Source organism: Microtus pennsylvanicus, chromosome 16 (assembly GCF_037038515.1).
Source record: "Microtus pennsylvanicus isolate mMicPen1 chromosome 16, mMicPen1.hap1, whole genome shotgun sequence".
Taxonomy (NCBI): domain Eukaryota; kingdom Metazoa; phylum Chordata; class Mammalia; order Rodentia; family Cricetidae; genus Microtus; species Microtus pennsylvanicus.
In genome coordinates this window covers 49,647,375-49,666,449 of record NC_134594.1, presented here as the reverse complement: position 1 = coordinate 49,666,449, position 19,075 = coordinate 49,647,375, and the positions used below count along the sequence as shown (strand labels likewise).

General features: G+C 43.7%; 1 long non-coding RNA gene across 4 annotated transcripts; it reads left to right on the top strand.

Moving 5' to 3' along the window:
* The first annotated feature begins 1,438 nt into the window (after nt 1-1,438).
* On the top strand, nt 1,439-19,011 carry LOC142836402 (uncharacterized). Of its 4 annotated transcripts, XR_012908070.1 has the most exons (5): nt 1,439-1,611; nt 9,501-9,717; nt 11,852-12,028; nt 14,092-14,219; nt 18,724-19,011. It is a non-coding gene; the product is annotated as an uncharacterized LOC142836402 (long non-coding RNA). The 4 variants fall into 4 exon arrangements; XR_012908069.1 differs by lacking the exon at nt 1,439-1,611 and having other exon boundaries at nt 9,290-9,717; XR_012908072.1 differs by lacking the exons at nt 1,439-1,611; nt 14,092-14,219; nt 18,724-19,011 and adding an exon at nt 12,730-13,018 and having other exon boundaries at nt 9,301-9,717.
* Nucleotides 19,012-19,075: the final 64 nt, after the last annotated feature.

The window sequence follows — 19,075 nt, the reverse complement described above, 5'->3', positions numbered from 1 at the left end:
CCTTAACATTTCTTGCTTTAATGGCCAATCACTAAAATTTGGGGTAACTTCAATACTGGCACTTGGGTATTAGAGTTATTTGTGCTTCCTAGGGAGATCAGTGAGATTTAGTTATGGAAAAGCTACCTTTGTATCAAACTCTTCTTACAAATGCCTTTTATGAGTATATGGCTAAGACTTGCAGGCTTTAGGATATGGTACAGCTCGGTAGAGTAATCATACCATGTTTTGTGCTGAAAGAGGACCAGTGACTCAGAAGAATGGATCATACTGTGAGTGATATATTGTGGAGAACTTTATTGCCATTTTATGTGATTTTAATGGTGGGTGTGCACCAAAGCCAGGGTGTTGATTAGAAACAGCACGGCTGAACACATATCTTTTGTTCTCTGTTTGGCTTCACACTCTGACACATCAAACTCATTTTGAAGACTGAATGAGTTTTTGAGGAGCTGAAGACTATGGAATGAGAGTTTGTGCAGGGAGGGTGATCTGGGTATCAGATGGGATTCTTGGTTTTGCCAGTCTGAACTCAGTGACCTTAAATGGAAGGGTCCCTTAACTCTTCTTGCTTTTATGGGCGGAGGGCGAACAGTGTCACACATAGACAGACCAACACACTCCCACAGTATTCCCTTACCTTGACTGAAACTGGTGACCTCCTCTGAGATCCGCCTGCTTCTGCCTCCCGAATGCTGGGATTTAAAGTGTGCATCACTACCACCTGGCTTCTAATTGCTCTATATAAGAAACAGCTGAAGTCACTTATCAGGGGTGAAAGCTGAAGAAAAAACACAAAACCAAACAAAACATCACTACACTGAAGCTCCCTGTGCTGGTGGGGTGGAGGGAAGTTCATCTATTCCCGCGGAACTGAGGCATTGGGTCTTTTGACATGGTGGTGTCTATATGTCTAAAATACACATGCAAGGCTCCCTCGGTTCCCCCTTCCCCAAACCCAAAACAAGAACCAAACGCCATTAGCATTAGTAAATATCTAGTTGGTGCACTTCAGAACAGCCCCTAAAGGACTCCAGAAACCGCATGGGTGGTGATTTGGGACCAGCACGGAAACATCATTGTGAATGATGCACAGGACTCCGTACCTCACTCTCTCTGTCCTTCGAACTTCATTTAAATGGAAGACCCCACATTCGAATGCCTAATCCAGAAGTCTCTTAGCTCTGCTATCTGGAACTGCCTGGCCTTGAACTCAAAGAGATACACCTGCCTCTGCCTCCTGAGTGCTGGGATTAAAGGCCTGCGCCACCACCACCCTGTTCTCTCTTGGGTACTAATCGCGGCTGGGGTCCGGGGGAGGGGCCTGGGTTCTCCCCGCGGCGTGTCCGCACGTGTGGGCGCCCCGCCCCCACACCCCTCGTCACGGAGGGATGGCCGCGCCACTCCCCGGGGCTCTGGACTACGTCTCCCATGATTCCCTGCGGCGGCCATTTTTCCTGTAGTCCGTGAATGTGCAGAATGCAAAGGGAACTCGATTTCCCATGATGCCCGGGCCCCTGTGGCAAAATAAAAAATGCCGAAATATTAACAGAACAGTGGATAAACAGCGGAGAAAGCACCACCTGTGACCTGCAACCGCCGCTGGAGCTGGTACGGGGCGCGGAGGGGGCGGAGGGTGAACAGGGTCACACGGTGCTGAGGGAGGGCGCGGGGCGGCAGCGGAGAGGCCCAGAGGGAGGAGCATACCATGCCAGTGTCAAAACCCCATTAAGTCCTGTTGTGCCATAAAGGTGTACTTAGGGCGTGGCTAGAGGTGGGGCATCACTAGGGCTGAGCGGGGCCCACCTGCGAGCAAGGCCCTCGTGCTCGAGCCAGGTGTCCCAATTAGCCGACTTATTTTTGCTGGAAGGGCAAGCTGTTTGAAAGCATGGTCCTCCAGTGAGGCGCGGGGTAACCCTTGGTGGAGCTCAGCGCAGCACTTGTGCTGTCCCCGTGTTTGGGATCCCACTGTACCTTCTGAGCATGGCTGTGGTTCTGACTTGCTCCAGGTTGGCTTTTCTGATTTCACTTATGGCAGAAGTCACTCGAAATCAAGAGGGGCGATCCAGCATAGCAGGTATCAACCTTGGCTTCATCTTGGACCATACTGGACACTTTTTAAAGTATAGGTGACTGGCCCCACCCACCCCTTAGATATTATGATGTGCATGGTTGGGGTGTGACTTGGGCGTTAAGGTTTTGAAAGTTCCTCAGATGATTTCAGTGTGTAGACAAAATGGAAAAGTAGCCGTGCTTAAAGAATTTTCCACATTTGGTCGACAACGGGGTGAATCAAGATGAATCTCACCTGCCTTCTCCCTGAAGAGGATAACTAGGGTCGAGGGAAGCGACAGCAGAGGCCTATTAGAAATTAGTAATCCTGGCACAACAACTCAGAAGGACCACTTGGTAATATGTTGGGTCATTCTTGAGTTTCTGCAATATTTATTAGTTTTTAGGAAGGGACGGGTGGTTGGTAGTTATGCTACCTCTCAGACATCTTTCGTAATGCAAAAGTGCATTCCATGTAGCCATAACAACAAGAGGGAGGAAACTGATCTCTGAACTAGGTGGTTTTCTTATTTCAGCATAAACTTATATTCTAAAGTCATTTTCTCGATGTCACAGTTGATGAAACCTAAGCAGCATGCATGCCAGGGTTACTGATTTCTAACAGGCCTCAGTTGATGCTTTCTCTTTTACAGTTTCCCTCCAAAGGAAATAAGGTAGCTATTCTGAGGAGTCCTCAAAGTGCCCGAGTTTCTCCATTACTTTTAGCAAATGGTACCCTTGCTCTGTCTACAGGACAACATGATTAAAATTGTCTTCTATATAATTTAGCAGTAGAAGGGACTACCTCACACTTTGTCTTAGAAGTGAGATTTGGTTTTAAAGACTAAAAGAAACCTGTATGTGTGCCAGTAAAATGAAGAAAACATCGTTGAGAGATAAGGTCTCATTACATAGCTTCGGCTGTCTTGGTACTCACTACGTAAACCAGGCTGGCCTTGAACTCACAGACATCTGCCTGTCTCCAGTTTCCTGAAAACTGATCCTGATAGTTTTTGTCTGATCCCCATGTCAGAGCACCAGCACAGTGAAAGGCTCAACACGGTTGTGCAAGCACGTGTATCACTGAGGTTCCTAAGTTTTATAGCTGGGTAGGAATGTTGATTTCTCTTTTCCTTTGGCAGTTTGCATAGCATCTTCAGGTACTACTAGAGCTAGTCCTTGGGAAGGAGGCTTGCAGGTCAGTTCCAACTCTATTTCCCTGAGGTCTATGTCTGAAATGTGTAGTATCTTTAACAAAGGCACTGAAACTATATCAATAGCTATGTCAAAATGGAAAAGAATTTTCCAATAATAAAAATAGTTGGAAAGTTACAGTAAGTAAGGTTTTTTGGACTGTATAAACACTAAATTTCTGTATGTCAAGCAGCAGTTTTATGTTGAGGTATAGCAACTTAATATTAGGGGATCCTGGAAAAGTGACTAAAAGTTTGTACAGTTGAAGCACAGACAAATGCAGTCACCTTTAAAATGTGTAAACTCGTGATGAAACATTTGAGTACTGAGACTGTGACTCAGTGTAGAGTATTTGTTTAGTATGGGTGAGACACGGGCTTTGTTCCTGATATCCCCCAACAGTCCTTCGGTCTTCCTTTTGGTGCTTAAATTGATTTTCTTTTACGCGACCCCAGTATGACCCTGGTCTGACCTGTGTGTGACCCCAGTCTGACCTCTGTGTGACCCCAGTCTGACCTCTGTATGACCCCAGTCTGACCTGTGTGACCCCAGTCTGACCCCAGTATGACCCCAGTCTGACCTCTGTGTGACCCCAGTCTGACCTGTGTGACCCCAGTCTGACCTGTGTGACCCCAGTCTGACCTGTGTGTGACCCCAGTCTGACCCCCGTGTGACCCCAGTCTGACCCCCGTGTGACCCCAGTCTGACCTGTGTGACCCCAGTCTGACCTGTGTACCCCAGTCTGACCTGTGTGACCCCAGTCTGACCTGTGTGACCCCAGTCTGACCTGTGTGACCCCAGTCTGACCCGTGTGTGACCCCAGTCTGACCCCCGTGTGACCCCAGTCTGACCTGTGTGACCCCAGTCTGACCTGTGTGACCCCAGTCTGACCTGTGTGACCCCAGTCTGACCTCTGTGTGACCCCAGTCTGTCCATTATTGAGAGAGGAGTGCTGCAGTCTCCTACTCTTACTGTGGTTTCGGGCATAAATTTATTTCTAGTGATGTGGGTGCTTTTATATTACTGAAATTTATATTTGGTATTGATACTTCATCCTGATGATATATTCCTGCTGTGAGTATAAAGTATTTGCTGCTCTTAATATTCTTTCTTAATACTGTATCTTTTGTGTTTTTATTATTATGCGGTGAGGGTTTCTGTTTCAGTCTATTTGGTGTTCTGTATGCTTCTTTTACCTTAATAGGAATATCATTTTTTAGGTTGGGAAAGATTTATTCTCTAATTTTGTTGAATCCTTTTCCTCCATTACAGTTTTCAAGTCTTGAAATCTTTCCATTACCAGTTTGATTGCTTTTTCTTGGTTTCCTTTCCCAGGGATTCTTTGATAGATTTCTCATTTCTTCAGAGTTGTTGTTATTCTTCTCATCCTTTTGTTTGAAGTTGTTTTTTTACATTCTTTTTGATGGTCCCTATATTTTTCATAATTTTATGTTTAAAGTCTATTTCTTGTACTACCTCTGGATTAGGGTGTTCAAATTCTCCTGTTGTATATTCCCTGGCTTCTCATACTATCATGCTGTCTTTCAAATTGTTGGAGGTATTCTTACATAAATGCATGCACATTTGTACCAATCCTGTTAGGAGAGTCTTGCCTGCTTGGTATGGTCTTTGCTGCGGCTATCTCTGTGCTTGTGGTTTTTTCTTGGTCTGTCTTCTCTTAGTTTTCTCAGCTCTGGAGTCTCTTATATCTACTCCACCCTGGAGTAGACTGTGGTGATGGACATCAACACATTCCAGATGGATAGGAGTCCTTGGTGGCAAGCTAGGATGGGATAGAGTATTTTTGCATTCATGTTCAATATTGAGATTAGTTTTTTATTCTCTTCCTCGGTTGATTCTTTTTGTTTTTGCGACAATCTTACTGCATAGTCATAAAAAGAGTTTTGGCAATGTTCCTTCTGTTTATATTATGTGCAGCACTTAGAAGAGTAGGGAAGTTGTAATGGAATTCTTCATTAACACCATTTGTCCTGGGATATTTTGTTTGCTTTTTACGGGAGCTTCTTTTTCCTTTAAGAGTATATACATATTGAAATTGTTCACCTAGGCATTATTTAATTGATGTAAATGGTACCCACCCAGAAAAGTGTCCATTTCATTTATGTTTTACAATTCTGTGCAGTACTGGTTTTTTTGGTATGATCTAAGAATTCTGTGGATTTCCGTAGTGTCTGTATCCCTTTTCATTTCTGATTGTGTTGCTTTGGATGTTTATTCTCATCTTTAATAGGTTGCATAGGGGTTTGTCTATCTTTATTATATAAAATAACCTACTTTTTGTCTCATTGATCTGGTGTATTTTTTATTTGTTTCTACTTAAATTATTTCAGGTTGTGGCCAGCGAGGTCTTGATCTGTATCATATTCTTTAAATCCCTTATGAAAAGTGATTTGCTCATATTTTGTTTCTCCAATTCTTATTTTTAACTTGATATGTTTTAGTGATTATAAATTATATGTCCTTAGTATTTTATATTCTACCCAGTATTGCTTTTTGTCCCCTTTTTCCATAAAGTAAATCTTGATGTTAGGTGTGGTGCCTCACACCTGTAATCCCAGGATCAAGATGGTTTCATATAAGATTGAGGCCAGGCCGTGCCATATAGTGAGGTTCAGTCCAGTATGGGATACAGGGTGAGATCATATGTCAGTAGTAAAACTTTTTAACAATAGAAATTCATTTGCCATTTTCTAGTGTTCTTTATTATACAATACACTATAGTTAATTCATGTGCATATGTGTTAAACATTCCTAAAATATCATAATTTTCTTTTAAACATTCACATATATTTTACATTTTGTGCACATGTTTTTATGCATGTGTGTCACAATATACACGTGGAGGTAGCGGGCAAATTTTAGGAGTCAGTTCTCCCTTTTCAGTGTACCAGGGAGGCAAACTCAGGCCATCTTGGTCCCTGCAAACATCTGTAGGCGCTGGGCCATCCTGCCAGGCCCTGTGTGTATTTTAAAGGAAAAAAAGTGGAAATAGGGAACTTGGTATTAAGATGACATTCAAGCCTTCTGATGGTCTTTATTTGCACAAAAGGATGTTGTTGTTTCTGGTATTCTTTTCCTTCAGCCTGAAGAATTTCTGATTGTTTATATTTGTGTATTTCTGCTTTTTCTCGGGACTCTTACTTTTCTTTCTTTCCTAAAATATCTATGTCACCTTCAGGCATGAAGAATGTTTTCAATGGATAAGAGACTGATTTAACTTTTTCTGTCATCACCCTTTAGAGGAAGTTGATATCTTGATGGGGAAGCTCAGCCAATCACTTTTATCTAGGGTGTGGCTGCTTGGGGCCAGGGAAGAAAACCTGGGAATCTGGGTGAGTTTGCTCTCTTTGGCTCTCTTTGCATGGTGTTCTCCAGACCTGTTTTGGACATGGGAAACTTTACCCCAGTTGTGTGAGTTTCCCCGTTTTCAATTATTAAGTTATATCTGTTGTTTTCAACTGGTTTGCTTAATTCTAGCATACTGGTCGAACAGAACACCACTTCCTTCTAGTCTCCAGGTCACTGATTAGAAAGTCACAGGTTTTTGAACAAAACATGTCATGCTTGATATGCGAACACCTCAAGTGTTGCCATCTTTTCAGTATGTGGTCTTGGGATTGCCGGCTATCCATGTATACAAATGAGGCTTTCCTCCTCTCTCACTCGACACACATGAAAAATCAATTCCATGGTTCCTTTAAAGGAAGTCATGGTAGATCAATTCACTTCATACCTGCAGCAGTATTAGAGAAAGCCCAAGAGACGGGAGGGCTTCGATGGCTCTGAGAGGAGAGAATGAACATCAGAGACAGGCATTGGCATAACATGACACAGCAGAATAATGTTGGTCAGCGACCTGTATTCCTAAGAGTGGATTTACACTTTCATTTCGTGGTTATCACCACGGTTTGGGTTTTAGTTTTTGATTCAGTGTTTCGTTATGTCGCCCAGACTAGTCTGGAATGTGCCTTCCTTTGCCTGTGTCTGCCAACAGAGTGGGCCACAGTAGCAGTTTCTGGCGTTGTTCTAAAACACTCCAACACAAAATCAGCTTAGATAAGAAAGGGTTTATTTGGCACAGGCTTCCAAGTCACAGTTCATCACTGGGGAAATCGGGGCAGGAACTCAAGGCAAGAACCTGGAGGAAGGAAGCCTGGAAGGAAGAGTAGACTCCAGCGTCCAAACACCGAGGAGGAGTCGCCGCCAGAGACCACCTCTCACACCATAGCTGAAGCAAAGGCGTGAGGATTTTATTAATTCTGTCATGACAGGGTCCCTCAGCATTCAGGAAGCCGAGAGACCTCGAATAGTGTGCACAGGCTACTTTTAAAGGAGAAGGCCGCAGAATCAAGGGGGGTTGTGAATGGCTCATTCAGAAGGGCTATTACCAATAATTGACTAGAGAGCTGTTGCCAGATCAGGTGAGGTCAGAGGTCATTTTGACCCTGTTTCCCAGGGGACTGAATCAAAACGTACGTATATGGGTAATTGTTCAGGAACTGAGTACCTGCGTGTGTAGCTATAAGGTCCTTAGTTCCCAGGGGAGGAGGGGAAGCACTATGGCACGGAGGCTGAGAGGATTTAGAATAGTCAGAAATGGCTTCAGGATTGTCTTAAAGTCTTACATTAGCTAGTCCCTTCTCTGGCTTGCCCATAGGCTCGTGCTTCGCTGGTACTTTTATCTAACCTAGAGCCTCCTCCCTAGGAATGGTATTGCCTACAGCGGACCGGGACCTCTTTTGTGAATTAATAATCAGGGAAACCACACACACATGTGTCCAAAGACCAACCTCTTCATCTGATGTTTCTCATTAGAGGCTTCCCTCTCAGTTGACACTGTGGTAGGTCGACATTAACACAAGGACAGCCACCATGTCTGTGAGGCTTCCATTTCTGGAGGGAGCTTTTATAAAATGAACAATATACAACATGAAGAACTTGATGTTCTCTGCAACCTTGATGGAGGTGATGTACTTCAGAAAAGAACTTCTCATGGTCTTCCCAAAGGTGACTCCATTGAGATAAAGACAGTAGGGAAGGATGCAACACACTAACGTTTCATTTTACCCTAGAAGTAGAAATGATTCCTCAACACAAATATATGTCTTACAAAAAGCCATGGGAACCACTGCTGTATGAATTAGTGTCTTCGTGGGAGACACTAATGGACAATGGTAAAGAGTAATGGTAAAAGATAAGGATATCTGAATAAACCATGGATTTAGTAATTAGGAATGCCTTGATTGGCTCAACAATTGTGACACATCCACTCAAAATCGTAACAAAAGAATCAACCAGGTTCAGGGCATTTGGGAATATTCTGTCTTATTTTTGCAACTTTTTCGTAAAATAAATCTCTAAAATTAAAAAAAAATTCTTCAAAGCAAGTGGCCTTAATGGTGGTTTGGGGCTCTTAATGCAGGGTATGTGTCACGCTGAAGATTATGGATGGCCCATATATGAGATTTAAGGGTGTCTGGTTTATCCCCCACTTGGGAATATGCTGTATTAGTTTTAAATTGTAATCACTATGGTCAAAATCAAATTGAAAGGCTTTATTTAAGTTTCCAGTTTTAGTCCATCATGTAAGGAAATCAAGGAAGGAATCTCGAAGCAGAAATCAAAGCAGAGGTGTAGCAGAATCATAAAAACCCAGAGGCAGGTATTGGGGTCCAAGCTGAAGATCAGAAATACAAAGCAGCCAACCACTAGAGAGACCTTTGACCTCTACCAAGTCTTCAGACTCAAGGTGATGATCCTGTCTCCACAAATTATCAGACTCCACACTCCTGAGTTCCTGTCTCTCCCCCTTTATATTCCTCTCTCTGCTCTTCATATTGCTCCTGTCTCCCCTTCTCCAGTACTGGGATTAAACATGTGTGATTCCCAAACACTGATATCTGTTTCTGGATCAATCTTGTATAGCCCAGAATAGCCTTGAACTCAGAGACTTGCCTGCCTCTGCCTCCTGAGCACTGGGATTAAAGTTTTGCTCCCCCCACCCCACCACGGTCCTGTATAGCTGAGGAGTGTGGCTGCTTTGCCCGCTTATTTTCAGGCAAGCTTTATTCATTTTAACACAAATATACCAGTATACAGAGGCCATGGCAGGAATGCTGCTTACAGGCTTGCTTTCCACGACTTACTGAGCTTCCTTGTTACACACCCTACCACCACCGGCCTGCTGATGGTTCTTTATACAAGGGCATTTAACCTGGAGTGGGAGTTATTAGACTCTCACCTGAGATTCCAGCTCTCCTCGAAGTATTTCCTTGTCATCTGTGTGTGATTCTGACCCAGTTACTTGTGTTTCTGTAGCCTCTGGAGACACTGGAGTACTGAGAGTGTGAACGGTCGACTGACGGGCAGGCACTTCCATCTATCTGGCTACAGAGAAGGAATCTTTCCTTGCTGCAGTCAGACTTTCTGTGGTGTCGCTGCTTTGCTCCTGTAAGTAACTCCTCATCTGTTAGCTGTAAGTTTTAAACTCTTTGGCTCACCAACTTGGGTTTTGGTGGAATAATACCTTGGTCTTTTGGAGCCCTAGCTGATTTGGAAAACACTTAGAACTCAGGATCAAAGTCAATGTTTTCAGAATACACCCCCGCCCCCACCTTTTTTAAAAAATATAAATCCACTTTTTAAAAACCACATTTCTAACTGATTATTTTTGTATCCCAATTAAAACTTCATCCTAGGATTTGAGGGGAAAGCTCAATTAACAAGGTGCTTGATTTGCAATCCCCAGAATGTACATAAAACTCCAGTTGTGGAATCCCAGCACAAAACTGTGGATACGTAATGTTCCTGGGGTTTACTGCTCAGACAGCTTACCCTATTTTGTGAGCTTCAGGCCAATGAAAGACTCTGTCTCAGAAAAAAAGTGGACAAGACACGAGAAAACACACTCAAACCTGTATATAGGCATCAACCTCAAATGTGCAGAGACACGCGTGACTGTGCACAGACACACGTACACACACACATTTGATCATCTGGTGTGGAGGTTCTCCTTCCTGGACACATCAGGAAATCATACTAGGAGCTTACATACCACACACACCACTACAACCTCACAATACCCCCCCACCCACACACACACACACAAACACACAGAGCGAGGGAGAGAGAGTGAGTGAATTTTGGATCTTATGCTCAAATGCTAATTTGATTTGCCTGAAAGGAGGTTCAGGTATCAGTGCTAAGAAATCAGGTGATACTACCCTATCTAATTCAGGTATCAGTGCTAAGAAATCAGGTGATACTACCCTATTTAATTCCTGTCTCCTGACCCTACTTCCAGTTACCTCACTGGTTTTTCTTATGAAGCAGAGAGGATCTCTGTTTTTCTCTGGTCTTGACCTTAGCAGCACTCTTTCTTCCTTTCTTCTTTTTGTCTGTCTTTCCTTCATTCATTTCTTCATTTGATCCTTCTTCTTTTCGAAAGGGAAGAATTCCAATAGGATGCAGTAGTTGGTCAAGTACTCAAGAGTGTAAGCAGAGCAATCAAAGAGGCAAGTAATATAGCCAATTCGACATGCAGCAACCTAGATCCTGGTAGGCACAGGCCCTAAATTTCTCTTCTCACTGTCCATCTCTCCTTTGTGCTCTCCCTAGAATGGATACTTTTAGGAAAAGGCTGTGCTTCCTCAGAAGCCCAGGTTACCTATAATTCAATCTGTTATAAGTAAGTAGGTGTATAAGATGCAAGAATATGTAAAGAAGTTTAAGAAACAGCTGAAGTTTGTTAGGCATGGTGGTGCATTCCTTTAATCCCAGAACTCTGGAGGCAGAGGGAGATGAATCTCTGAGTTCTTGGCCAATCTGGTTTATAGAGAAAGTTCCAGATCAGCCAGGGATACACAGAAAAACTCAGATAAACAAGAATGAAGGAAGGAAGGAAGAAAGAAAGAAAGGAAGGAAGGAAGGAAGGAAGGAAGGAAGGAAGATAGAAAGAAAGAAAGAAAGAAAGAAAGGAAGGAAGGAAGAAAAAAAGAAAGAAAAGACAAAGCTAACTTGAAAGTTTACTGGGGAAAGGGTTAGAGCTCTCTACATGCCACCTTGCAGAGGAAGTCTTGAGGCTGTTTTAATCTGATCCAGCTAATATGGACCACCGTCCCCCATTGTTGGTCACTTCCTGTTTGGAAGGTCCTGAGCTGGGCCTTCCAGAGTCTCCCACTGCCATCTCCTTCTCTCTTGATCTCAGGGAGGCCAACACCATTATCTTTATACCCTGCCTACCCATTGTTCTATGGCCTGTCTTTTGTGGTCTGTTGTTCTCTGCTAGAGCTCACCTTATGCCTAACAGCTTCACTGGCAACTGCCATCATACTCCAAATCCTAGGTCTTTTAGTCTCTTTAGTTCAGCACAATTGTGACAGGTTGGTGTCCGGACATCTGGCTCAGATCTTCGTTATTCCTCAGCTCATTTGGGGCAGTGCACCAGCTCTCAGAGAAGAAAGCAGCCAGTGACAACCAGCACAGGCTACCCAGAATCATGCTGAGTGGAAAGAGATGATGAAACAAGTACACCAGTCAGTGTGAGTCTAGCCATCTGGAAGTTTCTTTCTTGCTCATGTTTCAGGCCTGACCAACAATAATGCCCTTTAAGCAAGAATGGGCAATTCAGCCTACCTGGGACCGTGGAGACAGAGCGAGTTGATTTGGTCGTGACGTGAAGGGCACTGAAGCCGACTGCAGTAGTAGATGGATGGCTTCAGCCTGGGGAGGAGGCAGAATCCTCAGACCTTAAACCTGGAAGGTAAGAATGAGGGGTTATTCAGGCTGAGAAGGGCCCCAGGGATGCTGAACAGAGGGGAGAGCAGCAGGGTGTATTGCCAGTCCCTTCTGGCCAAGGAAAGGAGATGGTCCCTCCAGAGCAGGTCCTGTCAGGTTCTCTGACTCCCAGGGGTGCCCATCTCTTGCCAGGAAGCCCTCCAGAATAGGAAGCAGGAAGCACAGGGCTAAGGCCCTTCCTGTGGTTCCTATCTCCTCAAGACTATGGCTAGATGGGTGGAGACTTGGTCTCAACCCGGAACACATGAATTCATGGATCCAGCACTGGTCTTCAGGAGCTTTGTGACATCAGTTTTATGCATCATAGCGCCCACTGTGGATAACGTGACAACAATTGCCAGGAAACGTATCTGAGCAGCTCCTCACAGTGACTGGGTGTCTTGTTCTCACATTCCTGGCTCTTCTCCTTTTCTGCTCATGGTCCTTACTGTCCTCACTGCCGGGCCCCACATGCACATTCCGTGTGTCATTCACATCCTCGAGCACCTGATGAAAATAGAGATCCTGGCGAGAAGCTTTTCTGTTCTTTTCAGGCTGGGTCAAGATTTCCAAGCACAGGTAGACTGTGTACTGGTCCACTGCAGGAAATTAGGGAGGCAGACAAACAATTTTCCGTGCACTTTCCCCTCACAGACTCATATAATCTCTTTCATATACCCCTTCCAGTGAATAAAGTCTGAGAACCAGTACCTGGCACACCTGGGATCCCCTGCCTCGACTTTCTGATCCTTTTCCAAATCATAGAGCTGAGAGCAAGCAGTTGTCAGAGTCTAGGACATGAGCCGTGAATGTGCCATCTTGGGTGTTTCTCAGTTTCCTGTATCTACTGCCTCCTTCATATGGTTAAACACTGAGGGCCCAGGTTGCCTCCTGACCTCACAATGATCAGGATGACTAGGAGGCATGACTTAATCATGGGTAACATCTTAGTTGCTCTATGACTTGGGAGCTACTTATTCAGTCTCTCTGGGCATTTCGTTTCTTGTGTACAATGTGGATGGTAACAATACCTATGATATGGAATCACTATAATGGTGAAGTAAATATATAAATGTACAGACTATGTGGAGAACGTGTGTGTGTGTGTGTGTTTGTGTTTGTGCGTATATATGTCTTACTATGTAACACGGGTTGAATAGCCCAGGGTGGCCTCAGAGTGACAGATGGCTGTTAGTAGGTTCTTCAAACTGAACTCAGGTCTCTAGCTAATGGCACTATCCAGATCCACAGATATATCTTATTATTATTTCAGATTTTGTTTTTTTTAAAATTTTAAGTGTGCAGATATTTTCCCTGCGTGTGTGTCTGTGAATATGCCCACTGAGGACATAATATGCTGTCATATGCCATGGAACTGGAATAACAGGCAGTAGTGAGCCACCATTTGGGGTCGTGGGACTGAAGTCAGGTCCTCTGCAAGAGCCATCTCCTCAGCACCTCGTCATCATATATATTTTACTTTTAATTTTTCCTTATTTTTAAATTTTACCTTTATTTCTATCATATTTTCCCCCTTCCCCAACTCCTCCCAACTTGACATCATGCTCTTTCTCTTGCTTAAAACAAACAAAACAGTCTGTTTATAAGTCAAAAACAAAATCATGAAGTCCTATTTATACTAGAAACTACTGGGCATGGGGCCTGTCCTGGGCTGTGTTTGCCATACCCAGTGTAACTCCATTGAGAAAATTGTTTTCATTCTCCAAGCAGCTATCAATCACAAATAGCCACTTGGCTAGGTGTAGGGCTTTGTGACCAGTTCCCCTCCTCCATGCTGAGATTTTATCTGGCTTGAGCTCCTGCAGATCTCTTTAGTGATGTCACAGTCTCTGTGAGGTCCTATGTGCATCAGCTCTGTTGGGTCTGGAGAACAATGTTGCTTTGGAGTCATCCACCTCCTCCGGAGATTCAGATAGATGCAGATTCCATGAGTCTTCACCCATGAGAGAGTGGGCTTTTAGTGGTGCAAGTGCTTTAGAATCACCCCTGTTCATGTAAAATCCTCACCCACAATTTGGTCTGACATAGGTTCCCTGCCCAGGAAACGTGTCACCAATGCCATCACGGTGCTGTTAATGGGGACCACGGCACATGGTGGAGACTCCTCATGTGGCAATGGACAGGATGCAAAGCTTACAGATCAGATTCAGCGAGTGGTAAGTGTAACAGCCTTCAAAGACCCTGCCCTCGTGCTACAGGCCTGGGATGCTCCCCACACTCCTCCAACAGTGCGACCTGCTGGGAGCTAAGTGCTCAAGCAGCAGTCTTGCAAACTCCACCAACAATCTAAGTAGACTAAACTGAACTGAGGGCAGCAGCTATTCCCAGCAACTAGCAGTAAATGAGTCTAAAGGCAGTGATAGATTCACCACGGTCGCCAGCATCTTTTTCTTCAACTTTAAAGAGAATTACTTATTTTTATTTTACGTGTGTTTGTGTTTGACCTGCATGATGTCGGCCTGTGTGAGGGTGCCAGGTCCCCTGGAATTGTAGTGACATAAAGCTGTGAGGTGCCATGTGGGTGCTGGGAATTGAACCCGGGTCCTCTGGAAGAGCAGTCAGTGATGCTAACTGCTGTGCCATCCTCCCAGCCCTCAAACACACTTCTTAAACTCTCTATCTTACTGATAAGGTATTAATGTTCAGAAAATATTCCTCCTTCATTTGCATTGTTTGATGCATTAACAGCTAACGTATCTGTTGTGACGTTCTAATCTTTATCATTTGTACTCTTATCCCCCTCATATTTTGTTTCTCCAATTCTTATTTTTAACTTGATATGTTTTAGTGATTATAAATTATATGTCCTTAGTATTTTATATTCTACCCAGTATTGCTTTTTGTCCCCTTTTTCCAGAAAGTAAATCTTGATGTTAGGTGTGGTGCCTCACACCTGTAATCCCAGGATCAAGATGGTTTCATATAAGATTGAGGCCAGGCCGTGCCATATAGTGAGGTTCAGTCCAGTATGGGATACAGGGTGAGATCATATGTCAATAGTAAAACTTTTTAACAATAGAAATTCATTTGCCATTTTCTAGTGTTCTTTATTATACAATACACTATAGTTAATTCATGTGCATATGTGTTAAACATTCCTAAAATATCATAATTTTCTTTTAAACATTCACATATATTTTACATTTTGTGCACATGTTTTTATGCATGTGTGTCACAATATACACGTGGAGGTAGCGGGCAAATTTTAGAAGTCAGTTCTCCCTTTTCAGTGTACCAGGGAGGCAAACTCAGGCCATCTTGGTCCCTGCAAACATCTGTAGGCGCTGGGCCATCCTGCCAGGCCCTGTGTGTATTTTAAAGGAAAAAAAGTGGAAATAGGGAACTTGGTATTAAGATGACATTCAAGCCTTCTGATGGTCTTTATTTGCACAAAAGGATGTTGTTGTTTCTGGTATTCTTTTCCTTCAGCCTGAAGAATTTCTGATTGTTTATATTTGTGTATTTCTGCTTTTTCTCGGGACTCTTACTTTTCTTTCTTTCCTAAAATATCTATGTCACCTTCAGGCATGAAGAATGTTTTCAATGGATAAGAGACTGATTTAACTTTTTCTGTCATCACCCTTTAGAGGAAGTTGATATCTTGATGGGGAAGCTCAGCCAATCACTTTTATCTAGGGTGTGGCTGCTTGGGGCCAGGGAAGAAAACCTGGGAATCTGGGTGAGTTTGCTCTCTTTGGCTCTCTTTGCATGGTGTTCTCCAGACCTGTTTTGGACATGGGAAACTTTACCCCAGTCGTGTGAGTTTCCCCGTTTTTAATTATTAAGTTATATCTGTTGTTTTCAACTGGTTTGCTTAATTCTAGCATACTGGTCAAACAGAACACCACTTCCTTCTAGTCTCCAGGTCACTGATTAGAAAGTCACAGGTTTTTGAATAAAACATGTCATGCTTGATATGCGAACACCTCAAGTGTATGGAAGGGATTGCCATCTTTTCAGTATGTGGTCTTGGGATTGCAGGCTATCCATGTATACAAATGAGGCTTTCCTCCTCTCTCACTCGACACACATGAAAAATCAATTCCATGGTTCCTTTAAAGGAAGTCATGGTAGATCAATTCACTTCATACCTGCAGCAGTATTAGAGAATGCCCAAGAGACGGGAGGACTTCGATGGCTCTGAGAGGAGAGAAGACAGGCATTGGCATAACATGACACAGCAGAATAATGTTGGTCAGCGACCTGTATTCCTAAGAGTGGATTTACACTTTCATTTCGTGGTTATCACCACGGTTTGGGTTTTAGTTTTTGATTCAGTGTTTCGTTATGTCGCCCAGACTAGTCTGGAATGTGCCTTCCTTTGCCTGTGTCTGCCAACAGAGTGGGCCACAGTAGCAGTTTCTGGCGTTGTTCTAAAACACTCCAACACAAAATCAGCTTAGATAAGAAAGGGTTTATTTGGCACAGGCTTCCAAGTCACAGTTTATCACTGGGGAAATCGGGGCAGGAACTCAAGGCAAGAACCTGGAGGAAGGAAGCCTGGAAGGAAGAGTGGACTCCAGCGTCCAAACACCGAGGAGGAGTCGCCGCCAGAGACCACCTCTCACACCATAGCTGAAGCAAAGGCATGAGGATTTTATTAATTCTGTCATGACAGGGTCCCTCAGCATTCAGGAAGCCGAGAGACCTCGAATAGTGTGCACAGGCTACTTTTAAAGGAGAAGGCCGCAGAATCAAGGGGGGTTGTGAATGGCTCATTCAGAAGGGCTATTACCAATAATTGACTAGAGAGCTGTTGCCAGATCAGGTGAGGTCAGAGGTCATTTTGACCCCGTTTCCCAGGGGACTGAATCAAAACGTACGTATATGGGTAATTGTTCAGGAACTGAGTACCTGCGTGTGTAGCTATAAGGTCCTTAGTTCCCAGGGGAGGAGGGGAAGCACTATGGCACGGAGGCTGAGAGGATTTAGAATAGTCAGAAATGGCTTCAGGATTGTCTTAAAGTCTTACATTAGCTAGTCCCTTCTCTGGCTTGCCCATAGGCTCGTGCTTCGCTGGTACTTTTATCTAACCTAGAGCCTCCTCCCTAGGAATGGTATTGCCTACAGCGGACCGGGACCTCTTTTGTGAATTAATAATCAGGGAAACCACACACACATGTGTCCAAAGACCAACCTCTTCATCTGATGTAGGCAGTTTCTCATTAGAGGCTTCCCTCTCAGTTGACACTGTGGTAGGTCGACATTAACACAAGGACAGCCACCATGTCTGTGAGGCTTCCATTTCTGGAGGGAGCTTTTATAAAATGAACAATATACAACATGAAGAACTTGATGTTCTCTGCAACCTTGATGGAGGTGATGTACCTCAGAAAAGTTCTTCTCATGGTCTTCCCAAAGGTGACTCCATTGAGATAAAGACAGTAGGGAAGGATGCAACACACTAACGTTTCATTTTACCCTAGAAGTATAAATGATTCCTCAACACAAATATATGTCTTACAAAAAGCCATGGGAACCACTGCTGTATGAATTAGTGTCTTCGTGGGAGACACTAATGGACAATGGTAAAGAGTAATGGTAAAAGATAAGGATATCTGAATAAACCATGGATTTAGTAATTAGGAATGCCTTGATTGGCTCAACAATTGTGACACATCCACTCAAAATCGTAACAAAAGAATCAACCAGGTTCAGGGCATTTGGGAATATTCTGTCTTATGTTTGCAACTTTTTCGTAAAATAAATCTCTAAAATTAAAAAAAAAAAATTCTTCAAAGCAAGTGGCCTTAATGGTGGTTTGGGGCTCTTAATGCAGGGTATGTGTCACGCTGAAGATTATGGATGGCCCATATATGAGATTTAAGGGTGTCTGGTTTATCCCCCACTTGGGAATATGCTGTATTAGTTTTAAATTGTAATCACTATGGTCAAAATCAAATTGAAAGGCTTTATTTAAGTTTCCAGTTTTAGTCCATCATGTAAGGAAATCAAGGAAGGAATCTCGAAGCAGAAATCAAAGCAGAGGTGTAGCAGAATCATAAAAACCCAGAGGCAGGTATTGGGGTCCAAGCTGAAGATCAGAAATACAAAGCAGCCAACCAGCTCTACCAAGTCTTCAGACTCAAGGTGATGATCCTGTCTCCACTAATTATCAGACTCCACTCTCCTGAGTTCCTGTCTCTCCCCCTTTATATTCCTCTCTCTGCTCTTCATATTGCTCCTGTCTCCCCTTCTCCAGTACTGGGATTAAACATGTGTGATTCCCAAACACTGATATCTGTTTCTGGATCAATCTTGTATAGCCCAGAATAGCCTTGAACTCAGAGACTTGCCTGCCTCTGCCTCCTGAGCACTGGGATTAAAGTTTTGCTCCCCCCACCACCACCACGGTCCTGTATAGCTGAGGAGTGTGGCTGCTTTGCCCGCTTATTTTCAGGCAAGCTTTATTCATTTTAACACAAATATACCAGTATACAGAGGCCATGGCAGGAATGCTGCTTACAGGCTTGCTTTCCACGACTTACTGAGCTTCCTTGTTACACACCCTACCACCACCGGCCTGCTGATGGTTCTTTATACAAGGGCATTTAACCTGGAGTGGGAGTTATTAGACTCTCACCTGAGATTCCAGCTCTCCTCGAAGTATTTCCTTGTCATCTGTGTGTGATTCTGACCCAGTTACTTGTGTTTCTGTAGCCTCTGGAGACACTGGAGTACTGAGAGTGTGAACGGTCGACTGACGGGCAGGCACTTCCATCTATCTGGCTACAGAGAAGGAATCTTTCCTTGCTGCAGTCAGACTTTCTGTGGTGTCGCTGCTTTGCTCCTGTAAGTAACTCCTCATCTGTTAGCTGTAAGTTTTAAACTCTTTGGCTCACCAACTTGGGTTTTGGTGGAATAATACCTTGGTCTTTTGGAGCCCTAGCTGATTTGGAAAACACTTAGAACTCAGGATCAAAGTCAATGTTTTCAGAATACACCCCCGCCCCCACCTTTTTTAAAAAATATAAATCCACTTTTTAAAAACCACATTTCTAACTGATTATTT